Below are 25,755 nucleotides of genomic sequence, written 5' to 3' on the forward strand. Positions count from 1 at the left end.
GTGAAGACCCTCTCTTTCTCCTGCCCTTCTAAATTATGCATTCTTAGAGCGCAAAAGCACTAAATTTAATACTGTTTTTTGCATTACCTGGGGGAGAGTAACATGGCAACTTCTCAAGTGATTTTCCCACCTACGCTTTCTAACTTAAAGAAGTCACTGTAATGGTAGAGATTTCAAGCACAATAAGGAAAAATGGAACCATAACTGGCCAGTAAGAATACTTAGCTGATAATTAACTACAGTCAACTTAATATTGTAATGTGAAAATAAACTATTAAAAAATATTGTAATGTGAGTAACAATGCCAAAGTCTTATGTATTGGGTGATCCCTCTGAAGTCTTTGGCCTACCTTCCTTTAAAAAGTGTAGCCCCCTCAAACCCAGGTGGAAGGAAACCTTCAGTGCCAGAAAAATCTAATGTCTAATCATAGCTCAAGTGTTTAATATCTTTTATCAACCCCTCATACAGCTGCCAGGTAAGAAATGCTCATATTTTACAAACCCTTGGAATACAATCATCTTTAAACTTCGTGAGTTAAGAACACTTGTGTTGTGCACTTGTGCAAATTCAGAGAGTCTATCATGGAATGCGTTATTGCATGCACTTGTTTATCTTCATGTGCATGTTTCATTTATGGTGGTGTTCATTATTTTTAAAATCCATGTGTATGTATTAAAACTCTAAAAATACTACTATATATGTCACTCTAAACAAAACAATGAAGTGTAACAGAAGTTGCATTAACTTAGGGCCTTAACACTGGTGTAGTATTTCCATTTCTGTCATTGACTAAGTAGGTCAATGAAAGAAAATTACATAGATCTCTTAGGTCTCCGTTTTCTCATTGTAAAATGATGATAAGTGATCTATGGGATATATCTTAAAGTACCTCTGCTCTAAAATTATATGGTTTTATAATATATTTTTCAAGAAATTGCTTACAGGTAAAAGATCAAATCATTGATGAGACAATGTTTTTGGGGTTTTTTTTTTTGTCTGTCTTGAGAGAGAGAGAGAGACAGAGAGTAAGTGGGGGAGGGGCAGAGAGAGAGAGAGGGAGACAGAATCAGAAGCAGGCTCCAGACTCTGAGCTGTCAGCACAGAACCAGACGCAGGGCTCGAACCCATGGACTGTGAGATCATGACCTGAGCCGAAGTCGGACGCCCAACTGACTGAGCCACTCAGGCACCCCAAGACAATGTTTTTGTATGAGACATATAATTATACTGACCAGAAAGGAAATTTCAGTCTAAAGTAGGCTTGAGAATGTACCCTATATTTGATGGAGTGTTAACAAGTGGACCCCATTTTTTTAAATGGACAATATCAAACCTGTGATAGTTAGCTATGTGTTGATTTGGAATACTGATTTGTTTTTTTAACTTCATAATTTGGTTCTAATTATTTGAGAAACAAATCTTATCTACTATGTAATGGATGGAAAATACTTCTGCGGTACTGTGGGAATTCCTTTGTGGTACTGTGAAGAACTGATGAGTAGGGAATTGGTGGGTAGTAAATTCTGTGTTGTGGGGGGTAAAAGACATATGGGGCCTGGCTCCTGCTCTTGAGGAATGTGCAATCTTTTTGGGTGTCTAGACATATGCCAGGTGTCAACTGGGAGGTGAGTACAGTACATGTCTAAGAACTAAGATATATCCCTGTGGTACTGGGTAGACTGGATTGCACTGGGGAGTCTTTGTGAGAAGCTGAGGGCTTCAAAGTCACTTGGAACACAGTGGTTTAGATTTGTATTGTTACACATAAGGAGAGCAGGAAAACATTTCAGGTTGATAAGACTATGGAATTGTAAATCTTGAAGAGGTGGTCTTGTGTTTAGATATGGCAAGTATCAAAGTCATGTATAAAATATTTACATATAGTCCAGTCTCATACTTTTCGAGTTCATTTCTCCTTAATCATATGCTGACTTTACAATATAGGATATACCTGTTTAGAAGAGTTGAGGAGGCTGAAAGTGAGTAAAGTACAAAGTTATTTTTAAGATATAATTAGGCAGCATGGTGTCAGTTACACAAAAGGTCACATCATTATTCACATCCACAACAGAGGAAGAGAACTAAATAAAAGGAAGGAATTAGGAACAGGTGACTCTAGCACTAAGACATTCCAATTTTCTGACAAAAGTGGAAAGGATTATCATTTTGGATAAAGGGATTATATTACCATTGATACATTTAGAAATGTTGGATGGCCATGGGGAATGCCCACTCGTTGGAGAATCCATGTAAGCTGGACAGTTTATTAAAGCAAACAGAAGGTTCTCTGTGTACTAAGGAGGAATTATGTCAAACTGCTTTCAGATAGCCAGTGCTGAACACAATTTAAACACTAAAACTGCACATGATTATGTAAGTCTCCTTCCCCAATGCACTTGGAAAGAGGTTATTCATTTGGACATGATTTGCCAAATTGACAAGCACACTTATGTTTGAAAGCATCCCTGGTGCTGTAGATTCATTGGTGACTTGCAGTGTATAATTAGCATCACTTAGCAGTTTGTTGTATTTCTTGCCATCTAAGTTCCTTCTAAGTTATCAATATGGCCTTTTTAATTAAATGGAATTCCATGAGGAGAATTGCTTTTTAAAAAAATTTTTTTTTACTGTTTTTATTTATTTTAGGGAGAGAGAGAGAGAGGGGGAGAGAGAGAGAGAGAGAGAGAGAGAGAGAGAGCGAGCATGAGCAGGGGAGGGTCAGAGAGAGAGGGAGAATTTGAATTTGAAGACAGGCTCCAGGCTCTGAGCTAGCTGTCAGCACAGAGCCTGATGTGGGGCTCGAACCCACAAACTGTGAGATCATGACCTGAGCCGAAGTTGGACGCTTAACCAACTGAGCCACCCAGGCACCCCGAGGAGAATTGCTTTATCACCTCTCCCAGATTTTTTTCTTAATTTTATTTTTTACCTCTCCCAGATTCTAAGGATTTAGTTTATATAATCTAATAAAATATTTCTTAATTTCCTGTAATGACATAAAAATTAATTTCTATAGTATACTGTCCCAGAAAATAACTTTCAAAAGCAAGATTAGTGTATATGGGAATGATGAAGTAGCTTGATCAAACTCTGGGTTCTCTTAGAAATAATTTTTCCCAAAAAAGTTGAAGTTTGACTTAGGTAAAATGTAATCAAACAATATAAAGTATTAAAGGCAGCTAGAGATATTAGAATTATGTTTGTCTCAGAAGAACAATTGCAAAGATGACACTCTTCCCCTGACCTCCTAAATATCCCTAGAAGTGATTCTACTAGTATTAGATTATACTTCAACAAATGCTAATTGGGTAAATGAAATGTGCTATTTACGGGCCTGTGTATGAACATGGATTAGCATGGAATACACACCTACAGACTAACTACTGTACATTATTATAGTCACTCTAACAGAAATATGTACAAAATGACACAGGCATTCTGAAGAGAAGGAAGTTTTCTCTGAAGAGGAAACTTCGTTAAGGGGGTAATATGTTTTTGACCCTTGAAGTATAAGTAGAGAGGAGTTTTCCAGGTAGACAAGAAGAGAAAGGATTAGTTAGCTCAGTAGAGAAACACAATGCCTATGGTTTTTGAGGTATAGATGTATTATTTTGCAGTGACTGAACCTGAAAATGGCAGAGATGGGTGGAAAGATGAAGAAAAGTAAAGAGTAGATTAGTAGTTAGAAGTTAGGTAAAACTTGGGGTCTGGATAACTAAAGAAAATTTTCTGACCCATTCTGATTTTAATGAGTGTTTCTTAAAATGATCAAAGGATCATCTGCATGACAAACCCAGCAAATGGTGAGAGGAGACTGCTAAAATCCAGCCTAAGATGCAGACCTGTTGAATCAGAATCAGATCATACGGTGTAGGTTTTTAGAATCTGTAACTACTCCATCCTGTCCCAAGTTTCAGAATATATACAAGGCAACAAAACTTACTATGTTTCTGTGTTCTTGGGTAAAGTTTCATTAAAAGTAATTAAAATATTAAGAATAAAAGATTAGGGAAAATAGGATTTAAGGATAATATAAGAATAGTCTTGGGAAAATTGGCTTAAATTTTGATCAAGCATAAAAACTTTCTAAGACTGGTGATTGTTAAGTGTGAAGAATTGCCAAGGGATGCTATTATATTTCCTTGAAGGAAAGGCATAGGACTATAAACATTTAAGACTAAAAACATTGCATCTTTCATTTTCATGCCCTAACACAGAGAATTAATGAAGTCCAGAACTAAGTTCTGCAAGAGTCCAGAGCAATATTTATTTCTGGGTGGCATTTTTTGGTAGAGCTATTTAGCTACTTTTACATTTTGAAGAGAGGAGCTTCACTGAAAGAGAAATGTATAAATAAGCATTGCCATCATGACTGGGAAAATCAAACATTCATGCCAATATAGAGACTAATCTATATAGTCTATGTTGAAAAATAATATCTAACTACATGTTTGTATCAACAGTCATTTACAAGTACTTTTTCCCTCTATTTTTTTCTTTATGGATGATAGCTATTATCTTATACCCATCAGTCTGTGTAGAGTTACACAAGTATTCAAAGATGCAAGAAAAAGAAAGCCACTAGAGAGGTATCCTAGGTTTGACTAAAACATGAGGATGAACCCGGGTCTGAAAGAAGGTGGCCCTCAGATCACAGCAAGGAGATTCTGTTTTGGATGTAACCTCCTTTGCACACAGTTATGTTTCATATTGCTAGAATCTTTTGTAGGTTTTCGAGAATTTTTTTAGAAGTCAAGTGGTGATAGGGAACTTTACTTTTCTCCATATTCTCCATATTCACCTCTGTGCAGACAATTGCAGTAACCACTGTGGCACAGATGGTGGTACTGTCACATACTAGAAGCAGTTGACTTGTAGAGTGCCCGTACCTGCCATTAATTGAGCAAATTTATTTTGGCATGTTTACCTAAAGACCTTTTTAAAAAATTAGAAAATTCAAATTAAAAGATCTGTAAGATTTTTTTTTTTTTTTTTTTTTTTTACTAAGGGTATGTAACTGTTACTGGCTTTATCACACTAACCCAGGCAAACATAATCTTTAGTGGTTCTTAGAAGATGTGCCAGGCAAAATCATTTATCTGAATAAAAGCCAAGCAGAGAAAAGTAACAGCCACATGGTTTTGATGTCTGATATCTAAAAGATAAGTTAGAGAATACTATGTTCTCTTAAGGCAGATGTTAAAATGATAGTAAGGTGTTATTGTTAGTTGTGAATTTGGAAACCGACTCTGTATTTTACAGTTGGAGTGGTAATGGGCAATGTTTCTGAGCTTTTGATTTATAAATTAGAATAGTAATACAGTTAGAAGGACAGTAGGACAGTTGCAGGTAGTAGATAACATGATTATACAAGCTAAAATGCAGTGAGGGCTTAGTGTGTTCCAGGCACTGTGCTAAGTATTTTAAGTGCACGATGCCGTGTGTTTTAATCATTATCCTGTGGAGGAAACATTGTCCTCCCCATTAAAAATATTAGGAAAATGAGTTTAGAGTATTGAAGTAACTTCCTAGAAGTCACAAAGTTAGTGGCTGACATATTTTAGTGCTTTTATTTATTTATTTATACATTTTTTAATGTTTATTTTTGAGAGAGACAGAGCATTAGTAGGGGCCAGGCAGAGAGAGAGGGAGACACAGAATCTGAAGCAGGCTCCAAGCTCTGAGCTGTCAGCACAGAGCCTGATGCAGGGCCCAAACTCATGGGCCATCAGATCATGACCTGAGCCAAAGTCGGATGCTTAACTGGTTGAGCCACCCAGGCGCCCCTATGACATAGGGTATTACTCCTGAGAAGCCCTTCTTGACATTCTCCCACAGCATGATGTGTTTTCTGTCATTCCTACTGGGCCACTGCTATGTAAGAACTTATTTAATTATATGTCTTCCAACTACTCTGTGAGCTCCATAAGGGTGGGGAATGTGTCTATTAAGTTTTTCCCTGTTTCTTGCATAATAAGCATATAAATATGTGCTTAATACACTGGTTTACCATTTTTTTGTCAAGTTGAATTAATTCCTTTGTCATTTTGTTAAATTTTGTAGTATATTATGTAGATTGTTTTTTAAGATTATGGTATAGGAATATATAAACTTCTTCCAAAATAGCTGAATTAATCAAATTAATAATTTATTTCAAAAAGGAATTTGAAAGTAGGGGCCACCAACAGAGTTGGTTTTATTTGCTTTCCCCCATGAAGGTTGTGATACATTAAAATGTTAATTATATCTAGATGTGAGATATTGTGCTTTAATTAATTATCCTAAATTATTAATGCCCAATAATAGTATTAACAATATGTACAAAGCCTTTCACATAATTTAATTAGGTATAGATTCAGCTCCATATGCTAAAACATCCAAATATAGTTATTTTTCCATCACATGGAATAATTCTATGTGCCTATATAATGAATAAATTCAGCGCCTATCCACTGAACTCAGAATCATCAGACACACAGAGTCCTGATTTATGGTTTGCTCTACTTAGTGTGGGTTTCTATTCTCAAGTACATCTTTTGGTCCAATGATTGGTCATGCTCCCTCTTTCCATTTTCCATACAGGAAGAAGAAATGATGGGGCAAAATAGTGTGCTTTCTATCTGTGTTAGCACTCTTTAAATTAAGGAAATATCCTAGCAACATCTATTCTCCTACCCCAACAATTTCTGTTTAGAGCACTGATCTAAAAAATCTGAAAAATCAGGGGAGTTACATGGTGTAGCAATTCATGCCTATGTCCGCTAAATAGACCACAAATAGAATTCTGACTTTTAGTAGTTGCTTTGTGACCTTGGGCAAGTTGTTTGATTTCACTGAGCCCCATTTTTCTTAGCTACAAAGTGAAAATGGTATTAGTATCTACTTTATTGTCTTATTAGAATTAAATGTGTTAAGGTGTGCCACACACTTAGTGCAGTGTCCAGAATGGAGAAGTGCTAAGTAAATGGGTAGCTAATTTTATTTTTGCTTATTTTGTCTCTTCTAAAAGATGATAGTCTTTTTGATGACATATTTTGTTTTATTTCAAGTCTACTCTAATTAAGCCACTGGATATGTAGTAGTGAACAACCAGCCAAGGTTTGTACCCTCCTAGAGAGTCTATTACTTTGTCATTGAAAGTCCTAGAGGAATCACTTGCAGAGAGGTGATATTGACAACACAGAAGAGAATAATCTCAACAGAGAAATAAAGTAGTGATATAGAGGAATCACATGGGTAGCAAATACATTTTTGCTGAGAATTCTGGGCTCTGGCTCCACTGTTCTGAAACTACATCTGAGATCAGGAATATATGTTCTATTCCTAAATGTTTTTGATGCAGAAGACTCATGGATCACACTTGAAAAATACTGGTCTAGGAAGCTGTATGGGCTGTGGTGAAAGCCTCCCAGTATTGGAAGTCAGTTTTGACCCTTTTCTGGAAAACCTTTTGGCTTACTCCATCAGGCTATTTTTGTGTAGCCTAATTTGGTAATTCCTACTTGTGTGTGTGTGGGGGGGGGGGGTTGTCCATCGTAGGATATTTAGCAACATCTCTGGCATTTCCTCAATAGATGCTTGTAGCAGCTTTCCTTCCCCAGTAGTGGAAGAAGTCTCCAGACCTTGCCAAATGTATCCTAGGGTACAGGGCAAAATTGGCCCAGAATAACTACAAGTCTGGTCAATCTTGACCTTCTACCTACAATATAAATATTATTTGAAATGGAGACTTTTATTTTTTCAGTCTGGAAGGGTGAAAGATGACAGATAAAATTGTTCCAGACTCAAATGCCAAATGCTCATTCCCAGCATGGTGGCAGGGTTTGGATATGCATTTTCTTAGATTCAAGACTCCTGAGAATCAATCATAGTTGTTAGGCCATAGCCTTCATACACCTTTTAAAGGTCTCCATCCACCTCTCTTCTTGTTTACCCCAAATATTTTCCTGTCTTAGAGAAACAGGCATTATACCCTCAAAGGCAATTAAGAACTTTGGTAAGAATGTTGCTTGAAAGAAATTTTTAAACAAGGTAAAATTTCTTCAGTTTCTTGCTTTTTATAGACAAGCATATTGAGGTTAAAATAATTCAACTGCTTTTATAGCACTTTTTTAAACAAATCCTTTTCATTTATCATTATATATTTAGCCATCCTTTGTATATTTGCTAATCCTTACATAACAAACAAGTACATTTTTTATATATGAGAAAAGCTAAGCAATAGTTTTATTTTTTTCCTTAACAAAATAATATTAAGATGTACATCAGGGCAATGGTCTCTTTGAAATTTAAATTACTTATGCAGATGTTTTTGAGATAATATTAGCAATGAGTAATCCTGGCAATGCTGAAATTAGTGGGTGACTCCTTGAAACCAAGCAAGTTGTAGGTAGAAGTTGATGGTTTCGTAGCTTAGCATTAATTTCTTTAAAAGAAGGTTAGAGAGCTCTAACAGGTGGTGATTCCAGATACAACAAAAATCACTCTTTCAAAGATGTAGCTGTAGTGCATTTGAAGAATTTGCCTAGGTATTTTTTAGTGTATCAGGTAAAGAAATAATGAGGTAGCCTTTACATCTTATAATAAATATGGAGGTGATTTAACTTTGTCAAAGGCTAGATTCACAGGAACTCCAAGATAGGGATTGTGCCTTGAGAAAGCTTTCATCTTAATATTAGGTATGATTTTTAGTAGGGGCAAGATAGTGTATCATACTCTCTCTAACCCTTTAATGTTGGTTCACTGGTTAAAAGTTGTCATTTTCATGAAAGTTCATGAAGTCTTTTTTTTTTCCCAAAGAAGTTTTCCAATTTCATAGATTCAATGCTTTCTTTCAAAGGAACTACTAATATTTTTCTATGATTTTTGGCAATACTGTTATGCATTTCCAGTCTTTTTAGGATACTTTGTCCTTTAATCTGTGGTTTTGAAAGTTTCTTCCATAGTTCAACCCTTTGCAAGGAAACCTACAATATGTTGTCCATGCAAAGAGTCTCTTTGTTACCAGAGAAATATTCTTTTTGGGTTTAGATTGAAAAGAACCCTTTGGTGCTTTTGCTGCATTTCCCCTCAAGTACAGTCACTTCAGGAGAAACAGATGATAAGGTTTGAAACCAGGTCAAACCAAGGCAGGCACACGTAAGGGGAGGCCTTCTGGCTTCTCAGGGGAACGATCTTAAATGCCTTTTATTTGTATTTTATTCAAAAGCAGTTGGAACTGCAGTATATTCCCAAATACACTGGAAATAGAAATTATACACTTATATTACTGGTAATTGTCTCATTAGCTGATAAGCCAAGCCTCAGGTCCCCTCATCTGTTGAATAATAAGGATAAAGTAATACTTTGTGTGTGTGTGAGAGAGAGAATTAAGTGGTACAGTACATGGGAAAGATATAATTGGTTAGGGGATGCTCAATATGTTTTAAATATGGAAAAATTCCAGAGTATATTAACCCAATAAAGAGAAGGATCAATTAATTTTGATCATAGGCTGGTCTTATACATCAATTTAAGAGGCCTCCTGAACTAAGAATCCATTGATCAACTGACCAGACACTGGGATATGTATACTGAATCCCAGAATGGCTTATGTAGAGCTAGCCTCTGTGGAGAACATAGCAGTAAAGGTCCAGGAAGTACTTTTTTATATATATCCAGAAGTCTAGCTCTGGAGATAAGACCTTTACATTCATATAAAGCCTTTGAAGACAAAGCAACAAATAAATAACTAATTATTTGATTCTAGCTAGAAATGTAACCAAAATTGAGCTGGAATCACTAAGGACAACTCTATGAATGAACTGGCAGTTCATACTTCAAAAAAATGGTTTGCCTTTATTTTTTGGTGGACCTATATCTCTTTTTGGACTGCACTCCACAGCCAGTTTTTCAATCCCAAACAGAAGCTTCTTGTGTTATATTTCTTTTGAGACTTATTTCCTGACCATTCACCATAAATTGGAAAAATGAGATTGTAACTAGACTGTCTCACCCATACTTAATCCCTAGCAATGTCCACTGTCAGTTGGAAGAAAGCTTATCTCCTTTTAGAAGTTCCTTGTTCTTACTTTGCTTGGCCTTCTGGTGCTCTCACACTACCTGGGGCATTCACTGGAATATCCTTATCTGAGCAGAGTTCCTTAGGCCTAAGTTACACAAATCCAATAAATGATGATAAAGACTCTAAAAGGATTCTCCAAAGGTATGCACACTATGTGATGATACGTTACAGTGACACTTTTTTAAATTTACAAAAGAGTCTTAGGTTTACATTCTCACTTGGACCTCAATGGCTAGTGAATGTGTATTGGTATTATTAACCTCATTTTATAGCTGAAAGTTACTAGAGTGTCCAAAACTTTGACAGTCAGTAGCTGGTACAGGCAAGGTTAGGGTCAGTTTCTCTGATGGGTAGTTCATGCTTTATTCAAGGTAAAGATGTTGCTGGTCCTCATAGTTGACCTAGTCATTGAACAAGAGATATAGGAAATAGTATGTCTAGATGATGTAGATGATGGTAACGACTATTACATATTGGGTTTGTAAATTTATGTCAGTCAGCCTGACATCATACCATGGTGTCTGGTATACAGTTGAGTAAAAAGCTAAGTTGTAGAAATTTTGAATAAAGTTTTTAATGATATGTGAATAAATAGCAAATGCTATATGTGGTAGCTAGGGAAAAAGAGAATTATAGCTTATATTTTTAAAGTTTATTTACTTTTTTTTTTTGAGAGGGAGCAGAGGAGGGGCAGAGAAGGAGAGAGAGGATCCCAAGCAGGTTCTGCACTGTCAGCACGGAGCCCAGTGTGGGGCTGGAACTCACAAACCGTGAGATCATGACCGGAGCCAAAATCAAGAGTCAGTCACTTAAGCGACTGAGCCACCCAGGCCCCCCAAATTTTAGGTTGTATTTAATCAAGTTTTCTTTGAACATATAGGTGACTTTACCTGCAGGCAAGAAACTGAGTATTAGATGACATCTCTGCTTCTTGCCTTGTTTATATCTCGTGTGAATCATGATTACAAGATTGAATGTTAGTGTGACTTTTTTTTTTTTTTTTTTCCCTTTGTGGCTTACGGAAATTCACCTCATTGCTGCTTGGTCATATGATTCATACTTGTGAAAACTTAGAACACATCATAACTCATGCTTAGCCTTAGATAAATGGCACCGATAGCCAGGAATAGAGTTCAGAGCAGCAAAACACTAGGGTAGGTTTGCCTGGTCAAAGGTGACTGGATGTTATGTGTCATATGGAATGAAGCCCATTTTTACCAGATATGAATTTTGTGAACTCAAAACAATTCTGTAGTTGGTTCGTCATATGTAAAGAAAGGATGGTGGTGTCTACCTTAGATTTCTTTAAAAATTAGGGATCATGTATTAAGAATCATCACTATTCCTTAGCAAACACAACTCATGCCTCACAGATGCTGGTACTATTAATGAGGGAGATGATCTTTAATAATGAAAGCTCAGTACTTCATACATAGAAAGCAATAAACACCAAGAATTAAACTGTGGATGTTTTCTGAGCAAAGGATGATCCTGACTGTACCAGTGAAGCACAGTAAGAGGAAGAGGTCATAAGATTTGTGTAGCAGATTGACTACCATTTGTTTTTTCTATTATGTAGCTAAATTCTACTCTCATGTCAATATCATTATTGGAATGAATGAGTAGGTAGAAGGCATGGAAAGTTTGGCACTATATTAGACATCAATCCCATATCTGTCTTTGGACAAGCTTTGTCATCTCTTATTTTCTCACCCTTAAATTTGCAATTTTGAATTGTATGTAGCAAATATTTCTGAAATATCAGTTTTCCAGATAGTTTTAGGTATTCAGAATATAGCATGGAATTGGGGTATAGTAAACCCAGAAAGAAACATTTGTTTGACTTGGTGATGACTGTATGAAAAAAATAATAAAACAAGGCAAGAATAGGTAAGGTGGGAATGGAGTCACAATTTGAAAACCAAAACTTTCAGTAAGATGTTGTTATTTCACTGAAGATCTGATGGAGAGGGGCGACCATACCTCACAGTTTCTGTGGGAAGAGCATTCTAGGCAGAGACAGTAATAAGCACAAAGTTCTTAAAGTGTAGGTAAGACTTTTGTGTCCAAGCAATAGGCAAAGCACTTTTATAGCTTTGGATTTTACTCCTACTGAGATGGGGGACTACAGGACAATGTTAAAAAGAAAAATGACATTATTTGAGGTGGTTTAAGAATACACTAAAGAAGATAAAAAAGGGATGAGGAGCAAGAATATCAGAGAAGATAGTCTAGCAATTCAGATAGAGATTCTGATAACTGGGCCAATGTTATAACAATAGAGAAGGTGAGGTCAAATAATGGGTAGGGTAATGGGTATAGTTCAAAAATGCTGTTGACAAAATATAATGTCAGATTGGAGGCTAGGTCTGAGAGAACAAAATGTATAACATAAGATTCTGGCTTTTTAATCTAAACAGTTGGAAAACTATGTTGCCAACGACTATAGGAGGAACAGGTTTTAGGGAGAGGTGGAGTTAATCATAGAGCCTTTGTATCTCTGAAATGTTGGGAAGAGTCAATAAGATCAGCTTAGAATCTTCTTTGTTAAAGTAGCAACTCTTTCAAGAACCTGAAGCAGTATCTAGGTGGAAGTTAAAGACTTACTGGTTACAACTAATTGAGTTGTGTTCTGAACTAAAGATAGGAAACCCCTTCCTAAATCTGTGACAGGTACACTGAATGCCTGGAAATTATTTGAATACGTGATAAAATTGGTAGTGGGTTTATATCTCACAATGAGAAAAGAAGTGACCAGGGAGAAAACAAAAGATTTGGAGGGTATTATTCTAGGTCTATTCAACAAATGCTTTAAAGTAGGTAGAAAAATGTATTCAATTAAAGCTATGGATTAACTGCTCAAATTTAAAACTAGTTTAATTAAAATTACTGGTTTTACTATGCAATATACCGAAGACCTCTTATGAACCCTTGAATAATGATATTCATTTCTTCTTGTTGTAATTTTCATTTCTCTAATGAAAGAAGAGTTAATTTTAGGTTAGTATAGTGAATTATTTTACCCAGTTACATATGTGTCAAAGTTTTCTGTATTATATTTAAGATAACATTCTTTATGAATTATATGAGGAGAAAGTATGATAATGAGGGAGAAATGAAACTAATATGCTACTCTTAAAGCTTAGCTTTTTATAGGGGTAGAGGTTTAGAAGGCCCATCGTGCATAGAATGTGTTTAATCCGTTTTTTAAAACATTCATTTCGGGGTGCCTGTGCGGCTCAGTCAGTTGAGTGTCCGACTTCGGCCCAGGTCATGATCCCATGGTTTGTGGGTTCGAGCCCTGTGTCAGGCTCTGTGCTGATAGCTCAGAACTGGGAGCCTGCTTCAGATTCTGTCTCCCTCTCTCTGCCCCTCCCCCATTCATACTCTGTTTCTGTCTCAATAATAAATAAACATCAAAAAAATTAAAACATTCATTTCAATTGATGTATAGTCAACACACAATGTTATATTAGTTTCAGGTGTACAACATAGTAATTGGAAAACTCTGCTCACCATCTATCTTCATACAAAAATGGTAGTACAATAGGATTGACTATATTTCCTAGGCTGTACCCTTCATCCCCATGACTCACTTATTCCATAACTAGAAGCGTGTACCTCCACTCTTTCATCCATTTTGCCCATTCCTCTCCCAGTCCTTCCCTCAAGCAACTACCAGATTTTTCTCTGTATTTATGGGTCTATTCCTGCTTTGTTTCTTCATTTGTTTGAACTTAGAATCCACATAGGTGTGAAACTATATTGTATCTGTCCTTCTCCAACTTAACTTAACCTAATACTCTTCCAGGTCCCTGCATATTGTTGCAAATAGCAAAATCTCATCCATTGTTATGGCTGAGTAATATTCCATTGTATGTATATACCACATCTTCTTCATCCATCCATAGGTTGCTTGATATTTCAGTTCTGTTGTAAATAATATGATAAAATATGGGGACATATATCTTTTTGAATTACTGGTTTTATTTTGGGGGGGGGAGATAAATGCCCTGTAGTGTAATTACTAGATTATATAGTATTTCTAATTTTAATTTTTTGAGGAACCTTCATACTGTTTTTTGTTTTGGCTACACTGCAGTATTTTTCTACCAACAGTGCATGAAAGTTTACTTTTCTCCACATCCTTGCCAGTATTTATTTCTTGTCACTTTGCTTTTGATTTGTGCAAGCTAATATTTCATTGTTGTTTTGATTTGCATTTCCCTAATAAGAAGTGACACTGAGCATCTTTTCATATCTGTTGGACATCTGTATGTCTTCTATGGAAAAATGTTTATTTAGATCCTCTGCTCATTTTTTAGTCGAATTGGATTTTTGGGGTTGTTTTGTTCTTTGGTTTTTGTTTTTTTTGGTACGGAGTTATAGAAGTTCTTTAATATATCTGATAAGGGGTTAACATTGAAAAAATATATTTTCAAATAACTTCTCTGATTCAGTAGGTTGCCTTTTTCTTATGGTTTCCTTTGCTGTGCAAAAACTTTCTATTTTGATGTAGTCTCAATAGTTTATTTTTGCTTTCTTTTTTTTTTTTTTTGCCTGAGGAGACATAGCTAGAAAATGTTGCTAAAACAGTGTCAAAGAGATTACTGCCTATGTTTTCTTCTAGGATTTTGTGTATGGTGTAAGAAAGTGGTCCAGTTTTATTCTTCTTTATGTAGCTGTCCATTTTTCCCAGTACCATTTATTGAAGAGATTCCCTAACAACTTCTTGCCCCCTTTGTCATTAATTGACTAGATAAGTGTGGGTTTATTTCTGGATTCTGTTTTTTTTTCCATTGACCTATGTGTCTCTTTTTGTGCCACTACCATACTGTTTTGATTACTACAGCTTTGTAGTACACCTTGAAGTCTTGGATTCTGACACCTCCTGCTTTGTTCTGTCTCAAGATTGCATTGGCTATTGTGGGTTTTTTGTGGTTCCATACAAATTTTAGGATTCCTTGTTCTATTTCTGTTAAAAATGCTATTGGTATTTTTATAACTATAACATTGAATCTGTAGATTTGGGTAGTAGGCACATTTTAGCAATATTCTTCTGCATTAGCATGGCATATCTTTGCATTTGTATTTGCCATCTTCTATTTCATTCATGTTTTATAGTTTTCAGTGTACAGGGCTTTTCATGGGTTAAGTTTATTTCTAGTTATATTATTTTTTTTGGTACAATTGTAAATGGAATGGTTTTCTTAATTCTCTTTCTGCTTCTGTTACTAGTGTATGGAAATGCAATGGATTCTTATAAATGACTTTTGTACCCTGTGACCTTGCTGAAATAATTTATTCTAAAAATGTTTTTGGTGAAATATAGTATTTGCTACATCTAATATCATCTCACATATAGTGACAGTTTTACTTCCTTACCAATTTGGATGCCTTTTAATTTTCTTATCTAACTGCTGTGGCTAGGACTTGGAGTATTATGTTGAATAAAAGTGGCAAGACTTGACATCCTTGTTGTTTTCCTGATTGTAGATGAAAAGCTCCGTTTTCCCCCCTTATGATGTTAGATGTGAGTTTGTCATGTATCACCTTTATTATGTTCAGATATGTTTCCACTAAACCTTATTTTCTTGAGAATTTTTATTATGAATGAAGAATTTTGTCAAACGCTTTTTCTGCATCTATTGAGATGATTTCATTTTTTTTCTTTATTTTGTTAATGTGATATATACCATGCTGATCTGTGGATCATAAACTATCCTTGCACTGCCAGCATAAATCCAATTCACTTGTGGTGAATGATCCTTTTAATGCAATGTTAAATGTTATTTACTAACATTTTGTTGAGGATTTTTGTAGTTTTGGCCATTGGCCCATAGTTTTTGTTTTTATAGTGTCTGGTTTGGGTACCATAGTGATGGCCTTGCAGAATGAATATGAAAGTTTTCTTCCTTATTCTATTTTTTAGAGGAGTTTGAAGAAAATAGGTATTAACATTTTAAATTTTTGAAGGAATTCACCTGTGAACCCATCTGGTCCTGGACTTTTGTTTGTTGGGCGTTCTTTGATTGTCAAACCAATTTCATTACTGTTCAGATTACCTATTTCTTCTTGGCTCAATTTTGGAAGATTATAGGTTTCTAGGAATTTATCCATTTCTTCCGTGTTGTCCATTTTGTTGGCATATAGTTTTTTTGTAGCAGTCTCATACAATCATTTGTATTTCTGTGGTGTTGGTGGTTAATTTTCTTATATTTCTTTACTTGAGTCTTCTTTTTTCCTTGAGGCTTTCTAAAGGTTTATTGATTTTGTTTATCCTTTCAAAGAACCAGCTCTTGATTTCATTGATCGTCTCTATTTCACTTATTTCTGGGCTCGGATCTGTTTTATTTCCCTCTTTATACTAACTTTGTACTTTTTTCTTCTTTTTCTAGTTCCTGCAGGTCTAAGATTATTTATATAAGATTACTCCTGTTTCTTGAGGTAGTCCTGGATTGTATAAATTTACTCTTTGAACTGCTTTTGCTGTGTCCCAGTCATTTCAGATTGTTTTCATTTTTCTCCATGTATTTTTACTTCGTTTTTAATATCTTTGTTGCCTGTAAGTCCTGTGATGTTTGGCCTCCATAGGTTTGGGGGTTTTTTTCTCCTGTAATTGATTTCTAGTTTCATACCATTGTGGTTGGTTACAATGCAGGATAGGATTCCTGTCTTTTTTAATATATTGAGACCTGCTTTGGGGAATAATAGGTTATATATCCTGGAGCATAGTTTTTCAGTGGAATGCTCTGTACACATCTATTAAGCTGGTGTGGTGTGTCATTCAAAGACACTGTTTCCTTATTGATTTTCTGCCTGGATGATCTATCCATTGATGTAAGTGATCTGTTTAAATCCCTTATTATTCTATTACTGTCTCTATTTCTGCCTCTACATTTGTTAATATCTGCCTTATATATTTAGGTGCTCCAAATGTAGGTTGCATAGGTAGTTGTAGTCTCATTATTTTGTCTGATCTAAGTATTGCTACCCTGTTTTTGTTGTTCCATTTGCATGGGACATCTTTTTCCATCTCTTCATTTAAATTCTGTGTGGCCCCTTAGGTCTGAGGTCAGATTCTAGGCAGCATATAGATGACTACTATTTTTATTTATTTATTTTGGTGCATTACATCATCTTATGTCTTTTGACTGGAGAATTTAGACCACTTACATTTATTTTTTTAATGTTTATTTATTTTGAAAGAGAAAGGGAGAATCTCATGCAGGCTCCGTGCTGTCAGCATAGGGCCTAATGCTGGACTCGAACTCACAAAATGTGAGATCATGACCTGATCCAAAGCCAAGATCAGACACTTAACTTACTGAGCCTCCCATGTCCCCCTAGATCATTTTTATTTAAAGTAATTATTGATGGGTTTCTACTCACTGCCATTTGGTTGTTTTTTGTTTTGTAGTTCTCTTTTCCTTTTTTCCCCCATGTAATTGATGACTTTCTTTAGTTTTATGCTTGACTATTTTTTTTTATCTATTAGAGGTTTTTACCATGAGGTTAATATAGAACATCTGAAATATATAGAGGCCCATATTAAGTTTATGGTTACTCAAGTTCAAACACATTTAAAAAGAAAACCTATTGTGAGTTCCCCTTCCATGTTGTCACATTTTACATCTTTTTGTAAATCCCCTTAACTGATTTTTTTAGATACAATTGAGTTTACTACTTTTGTCTTTTAGTCTTCACCTGAACTTTACTATATGTTTTTACTCAAAAAATGGTTTTCTTCTATTTATGCTGTTTTCATTAAAAGGCTCTTATCTTGATTGCTAACTCTCATCAATTGCTAGTGATTGGGCTGTATTTTGAGAATTGTGACACCCTGTCTAAAATGAAGGGCTATTATTTTTTGCCATGCCTGCTAAATGTACCAATGTCCTTGCTTTATTGGTTTTGGAAGAGACTTGGAGCATTGAGAAGTAGAGCTTTTTTTGAGGTTCTCCATTGTGTTTTTTTGTTTTGCACCGGTCCTACTTCTTGCTGTCTCCTGGTCTTTCCAGGTCACAGCTCAGGAACTGTCCTTCCCATAGATTTAGACTTTTAATCAGCCTAGATGTTTTCATAAGAAGATCTATTCTCAAAGCCTACCCTTTGATAACTTATTTGCTTGATAAATGTGAGCACTGTACAATAAAAGGTAGCAATATTTGTATGGTCATGTTATTGGAAGCTTGTTGTTTAAGACTCACAGTGTTGGATCTATATATTCTTTAGGGGCACTTTGAGTCTTTTGATGATGAGATAGGCTAATCTTAAGTAGAGATAGAAGATGCTCAATTCACTGGGTTAAAGATTAAAGAGATCATTTTGTAGGGAAACATTTAAAACTTTAAAAACAAGTTCAGGGAACACAGTTGTTTGTTTTTTGGTGGAGGGATGAAACACTAGGCTTAGGAGGTTGATCTTCAGTGTTTGATGGGCTTTCCTAGTCCAAAAGGGGATTCATTTTTGTAACTCCTTACATGCTACAATTTCTTTCATTCAATATAATTAACAGTGTTAGTAGTTTCTAATGATTCAACAATTTTATACATTACTCAGAACTCCCCCTGTTAAGTGTACACCTCATTCCTTTTCATCTGTTTCACTTAGCATTCCATTTACCTCTTCTCTGTTACTCACTAGCTTGTTCTCTGAGTCTGGTTTTCTTTGTTTTCTTAACTTCCACATAGGAGTGAAATCATATGGTATTTGTCTTTCATATTCCTTAGGTCAATCTCTGTTGTTGTAACTGGTAAGATTTCATTTTTTTTTTATAGCTGAGTAATATTCTAGTGTGTTCACGTATATATAAACTACATCTATTGATGCGCACTTGGGTTGCTTCCATGTCTTGGCTATTATAAATAATGCTGCAATAAGCAGAGTGGTCCATGTAGCTTTTTAAATTACTGTTCTTGTGTGATTTGGGTCAATACCCAATAGTAGAATTACTGGACATTGTAATTTAATTTTTTTTGAGGAACCTCCATACTGTTTTCCACAGTGGCTGCACCAGCTTGCATTCCCATGAACAATTGTTATTCTTGGTGTTTTTTATTTTAGTGAAGGGGATTCCAGTTTTTAGGTGAAAGAAATTTTGACCAAAATGAAGAACCTGAATTTTAGGCCATATAAGTGGTTGGGAAAAATATTTCATACTATTTCTTTTGCTGCCTCTCAAATTAGAGATGTAAACATCACTTTCATAGACTAGATTACCTTCCCTGTGTCTCTAACTATAGCCATTTTATTTTCTACTTTCAGTCTTTCTACAACCCCAAATGTTCTTAGATATTAAGAGTGTAATATATGTATGACACATATGTATGACAAAAACCTCCATATTTTCTTGTACTGAATCTTGATGTCAAATTTCCTCCTTCTGAATTCATTAGTGTTAGAAAACATACTAATCTTTGGATGCTTTTCTATTCCCCTTGTGACTTTCTTCATGTCTTTATTCCCTATCACATTAAAATTGATATGTAGGCATTGAGAGCAAGCCAAAGTGGTGGTAACTTCAGTAAGAAGAGGTTGGAGAAAGTTCAAAATGCATGATAGCTGGGGGAATCTTGAAAGGAGAAAGTGAAGAAGAATAAGAGGTAGAACCCAAGAAATATAATTTTAAAAGATCATTTTGGACTCAAATAGTGATTTAAGGAAACATAAATCACAAAAATAATAAAATCTTAAAATTTGTTGTGGGCCTACTATAGGCCAGACATTCACCCTGAGGGAATTACCTCATTTAGTACTTAAAATGTTTACATAAACATGAAATAAGCACTTTCTAGCATTATTGAGGTAGAGCTAGGTTAAGTAGCTCCTTCAAATCACGTAACCAGTATCAGTCCAAACAGGGTTTGAACTCCAGAGCCCAAGTTTTCCTTCACTCTAAGAGAGGAAAATATAGTAACATGGGGGGAGAGAAACGAAGAATAGAAGGCAGAGCATGATATGTAAGAATATATTGGAAAAGGGGTCTAGGATCCTGAGGAGAGGCAACAGAAGCTTCAACCAGCTCTTTCTATCCCTCTCTCCCCCGCCAACATGGATAAGGAGAGGGTCCTGAGAGTTTACTTTCCCCAACACATAAATAATGACATGTAACACAATTCCTCGTGGTTGAATGTAAAGGGAAATAAAAGAAAATAATTATCAAAGGCCTTCTGATTATGCTCACTCACCAAGCACTGTCCTCTAGCACCCAAACCTGTGGTCCATTATTTTCTTAATCATTACATATTGCATGCTGGAGCCATTTCATAAGGTGTTAAATAGTCTTCATCATGTATCAGCAAGATACCATGTCCATACAAAGTTAGACACTTTATACTGTCAGAAGGCTTTTGTTGGCTCATCCATTTATGAAGACAATGTTCTTGAGGTCTTGGACAATAGCTTGTCTTAGAGATGTCTTCCAGTCAGGATGATCATGCTTGGGGAAATTAGTCAAAGGTAGTGCTAGCTGGCTCTCCTACAGGGAAGATAAAAAGGAGCTTTAGCCCTTTGGAGAGTTACAATTCAAGGTTCATACCATGTAGTGAGGGCATGCTCATGATAACAGATGACAAGATCAACAATCAATGCATGTTATATTTATGTGACACGAAGATCTTTTTACCTGGAAATATCTCCCAGTCATGTTGGTCCCTAAAAATCCACCGGCACCACTGTTGCCTAAGGTTCTTTTGTTATGTGGCAACAATCCAGAGAAGGTTCTAGGTCAGGAAATCTTGAAGTTTTAGGAAAGGAAGAAACACAGAAAAAGGAGATATAGAGTCCTAGATGAACAGACATATCTGTTTTTAACTTTCCAAGGGCCAACACCTCTTGATGTTCCCACTTCTCCTTGGGATTCCAAGGTTAGCAAGAATGCCTTGTTGTGGGTTGAGAAAAAACTGTGAGAAAAAATGGCTCTAAGCCATATTTAGGAAATTTGTTGACTGTAATTAAGTCTTCATGGGAGTCCCCAAGGTTTACTTACCTGTAATTGAAAAAATGCAAATGAAGACAGTTAATCAGTGGACTGGCTGACTATGAAGCGCTACTACCTACCTCAATGAATTAAAAACAAAGACACAAATTTGTCCAGTTGAAAAGTTTGCTGAGAGCCAATTGGTAAATTTCTCAGCAGTGCTGTGGGGAGATTTTTTTCTTCTTAGATGGCAGTGCTTTTCTCCTAAGGCCTTTGCCAACTTAAACTTGAGCCATTACATACCAGTTTAATAACAACTGACCTTCAGCATTGGTAGAGGACCAGCTGCCTCCCTGGAATCGGCCCTACAGAAAAAAAATAACAGACCTCTTATCCTCTATGTCGTGATTGATCCACTAAGAGTTGTAAAACATTTGCTCTTCAAGATACCACGGTGAGATGGGAATAGCCCTGGGATTAAGCCACTTCTTCAGGACGTTAGCTGTCATTTAGGAAGGAGCATTACATGTTCTAATGTCACCAGATTTGCTGCATTCTTCTTTCTTTGATGATAATTGCAGCATACCAGTGATGATCATTTCACATCAGATGCCATACTTGTTAATCTATTCAGCTAATTTTTATCATCTGATTTAAGGTAATCTCCCTGATACTTTGAACTTTATTTAATACTTATGTCTTCTTTTTAATGATTTCATTAAATCACTCCTCTTACGGTATCAGCTATAGGAACAAATATAAATTTAGATAAAAATACTTGTCAACAATCTGGTAGAAACAAAAATAATGTACAAGTCTATTTAAATATAGAAGTAGACGTATAGTAGATGATGAATCTGTGTTATAAACCATATCAAGTAGTTTGTAACAACTCCATCAACTGTGACCTCTTGGAGAAAGGAGGTAAAGAAGTTTCTTTTTCCATGTCCCCCAGCAGCTTCGGAGGGAGCAAAGTGCTGTGATTGACTAATAATGCCTGCCGGGGCCACCATAATGATGAGGGGCAAATTCCTGCCCTGCGTTTACCACTGTCACTCTGTTATCCAGAAGGAATGTGGTTTTGCTAACTTACTTCATTGTTGTTCGATGAAGAGTAAGTGGACCGCAACACTGAAATGAGGGTTTACCACAAAGGAGTTGTCGTATTTGCAAGTGTGTAAACATCCATAACGTAGGGAAAGATTTGGTTAGGCTGAACTTTTTCACCCTGCCTTTGTTTGCTTGAGTTATTTATAAAAGGTCTAGCAAGTCCAGGGTAATAAAGTGTTATTGATATAGACCAGGGAAGAAGTAGGCAGGTATTTCAAATGTATCCGTTTCTAAGGAGATCAAATATCTTTTCAAAGCCTCATGGATTTTTAAAACATGAAATGTTCTTCTTGGTGGATAATAGGCTCCAATACTCTGGGTTTCTAACCTCCCATTCATTAACAGCAGAGTAGACTTGTAGCAAAGGTGTTTTTTTCCCCCCTCCTGTAAGCAATTTGTGATTCCTTTTGGAGCGATAACTGTTTAAATATAAATAAATGACCAGTTCCAGTGGAATGATTCCAGTTTTCTCAAAGTGTTTCCTTTCAATTTATTGTCAGTTCTCTCATTACAACTTCCTCCCTGCAAAACACTATCCCAGGCCTGATTATGTATAGTATAGCCCCATTAAAATACTTCTTAGATAAGAAATACTATGTTAATTCGCACTAAAATATCTTGCAAGAGGCTAAAATGGACTCTACCCTTTTGCAGAACCATTTTAGCATTCTCAAAATCATTAGCACTATCAGATCTGACTTGAGAAAATGTAAATAGCCAAGGCCCAATAGTTCCCTGCTTCAGGTATTTCTGAGGTAATTAAATAATACTCCTCCATTTTTATACATCAAAATTGTCTTGAAATGAATTTGGTTTATTTTATTCTATTTAGTTTAGCCAGTAGTCCCATGTCATTTGCATTATTTTTAATCTAAGGACAGATTGCTTTGTCCTGGACTTTTCCATGAATTACCATTTATGGTTTATTTATTTATTTTTGGTAAAAATTAGCTTTTTTTGAAAGTAGATTTGTTTCCAGGTTATATTTCTATATCTATATATAATCTTAAAATGGATTAGTGCAGAACACATGGAGAAACCTTAATTTTCTTCTGTAATTATATATCTGGCCCTTACAAATTAACATCCTACGACACTCACTGTGTCATATATATTTAACCCAGTGTGTTTCCCTCCACCTCGTTTACATTACTTTGCACTTTTGACAATGCTGTACGTGTTTTTAAATGCCGCTGTTAAGTCTAAAGCACATTTATTTTATTGCTGGCTGGCTCCAGGAAGCTCACCGTTATTTTCAAGGGTGAAGGATTGCTAATTACTTAACTATTGCCGTGAGAACCAAGGCTATGTTCTGTTATTTCTTGATGATGTTATGCTTTAGATTATTAAAAGAATATGGATTCTGATCCTGAATATATAATGCTGAGAAAAATTTTAGATTTGGTCAGAGAAAATATGGATTCAGTATTTCATCATTTTATTCTCTTAGTGGGAATACTAAGTAAGGAATATGAAAGAGAAAAATCAGAAATTGACAAATACCTATAGTATGCAGAACATTGTTCAGTACATAACTGGGAAGACCAATATAAGCAGAGTTTCATTCTCATAATTTCAACTGTTCCTTTGATAACTTCAACACAGACACCACAGTTAAACTCAATATTGTAGCACCTCCATTTTCCTCTTATTTCTATCATCTAGGTGAAGAGCATCAATATATACCCAGGTGTATTAACTAGGAATCCCAAATTTTCATTTTTATCTCTTATCCATCTAGTCAACAATCACCACATATTTCCTCCATTAAAGTGAGTTTAGAATACCATTCCCATGATGACACTTTTCTTACCCTACTCACACCTGACTCAAGGTAGGTCCTGTATTGTCTCTCCCCTTTTTAGCACCTTACATCCTAGTAGACCACTCATCAGACAGCATTAAACCTTGTAGTGTGTCTGTGTATGTATATCCAACAAAAGCACAGTGGGTGGCACAAAATAAATGTAAATTAAGTGTCTGCAGAAATACTTAGATGAATAACTGTGCAGGTAGAAAGATGGAGGGAGAGCCTGAGTCACACAGTTAAATTTGTGTCAAAGTCTATTTCTTTTGAAACTGAACAACTCTTGCAAGATAACCCATGTTCAGGAAATAGTGTAAAACTTAAAACATGGGGTTTTACAAATCTTATGAACAACGCTGTAAATTTTAAGTATTATTTAAAGTACCTTTCATGGCAATCTTCATCTTTTTTTAATATTTATTTTGAGAGAATGGGGGAGAGGCAGAGAATCCCAAGAAGGCTCCACTCTGTCAGCCCAGAGCCTGTTGCAGGGCTCAAACTCAAGAAACTGTGAGATCTTGACCTAAGCCACCCACCCAGGTACCCCTGACAATCTTTATCTCTGATATAAGCAATTAGACAACACAAATAGCAATCAATGAAAGAATCACAATTCAGGAACGTCTTCCCTCTAGTAATTCTCTACATTCAAATCACAAAATGAGATGGTGTAGGCAAAGAGAAATCTGTTAGAATCTGAGTAGGATTAAGAAAGGACTAGTACAGAGGCAGAAAAAGAGCTAGAAAAACCCTATAGAAATGGCTATGAAACAGCTCTCCCACCCTAATTTGCTTTTCGTGGACTGTAATAGAACAAGATGTGAGGAAACATCTGTTACCTTTTTAAAATAGTACTTTGATATATTTTCTTTAAGGACAAAATTAGGAGAAGGCTGTTTTTGTGGTTAAGGACAGCAGACACCTATGAAATGAAATGGGGAGAATTAATTATTCTAGCATAGGTGGATAGATTGGGGCTTCATCTGCCTTGCATGGCTGTGGGAAGCAACATCAAGCAATTGTTAGCCATGGAGTCTGTAGTTAGGCTGCCTGGGCTTATGTCTTGGCTTTATCACCTACCTGGGATAGGATACTTGGCAAGCTACATGGCCTCTCTGCATCCCACCTGGGCATAATTGCATTGCCTATTGCAATGATAGTTGTGGGAGAGTGAATGTAAGAAAGGAGACAGAGGGGGCTCATACAGAGACTTGCACATGGTCATATCTTTAAAAGTAACTGAAAATTAGGCCACTTCTTCTAGACTAGAGATAGGGACTAAATGGGATGTCCAATAGGAATAAAAAGACTCAAACAGGAAAAGATACAAGTCTGATTTTACTCACAATTTAATCAGTACATATAAAGGAATGCATTAGCTAGCTTGAGGAAGGATGGATATCCAGTTCACTTTAAGACTGTTATCACGCTAGGAACAGCAGCCCTAGTAAAGGCTTAGAGCACTGAAGTTACCGAGCCCTATCTAATGGTACAACCAGTCCTTAAAACTGTGCAGTGAATGTGCTTCAGAGAAGCTAAGCAAGTCTAAGAGAAACCTGCAGGAATCAGGTTCCAGTCACTGCTGACAGGACGGAGAATCCAAGCCAGGGGCATGCCCCACAGCCAGGAGTGAGAAAGGCTGAGCACTGGGCAGGAGCACACCTGGGGCCAGGAGACCTAGCCACAAAGAATATAGGCTTCAGAATCAAAGGTGAGGTGATGGCTCTCACCAGATTTAGTCATGATTTGTATAGAATGGTTTCAAGTTTAAGGACAGGCTTCTACCCAAACAGTATTAATAATTGGGATAGTTTCATTTTGAATGAAAGGTAGTCACTGAAAAACAGGACCCC

General features: G+C 36.0%; 1 protein-coding gene and 1 long non-coding RNA gene across 4 annotated transcripts in view; one reads left to right on the forward strand and one right to left on the reverse strand.

Annotated features, from left to right (window-relative positions):
- The window catches only part of CTNNA2 (catenin alpha 2), a 1,129,701-nt gene that overhangs the window by 1,099,327 nt on the left and 4,619 nt on the right, over positions 1–25,755 (forward strand). The window lies entirely within an intron of this gene.
- On the reverse strand, positions 20,334–21,351 carry LOC115290015. Its single transcript, XR_003907915.1, has 2 exons — positions 21,308–21,351; positions 20,334–20,544 (listed from the first exon to the last, which is right to left on the reverse strand). It is a non-coding gene; the product is annotated as an uncharacterized LOC115290015 (long non-coding RNA).

The sequence above is a fragment of the Suricata suricatta genome, chromosome 4 (genome assembly GCF_006229205.1).
Source record: "Suricata suricatta isolate VVHF042 chromosome 4, meerkat_22Aug2017_6uvM2_HiC, whole genome shotgun sequence".
NCBI classification, from domain to species: Eukaryota; Metazoa; Chordata; class Mammalia; order Carnivora; family Herpestidae; genus Suricata; species Suricata suricatta.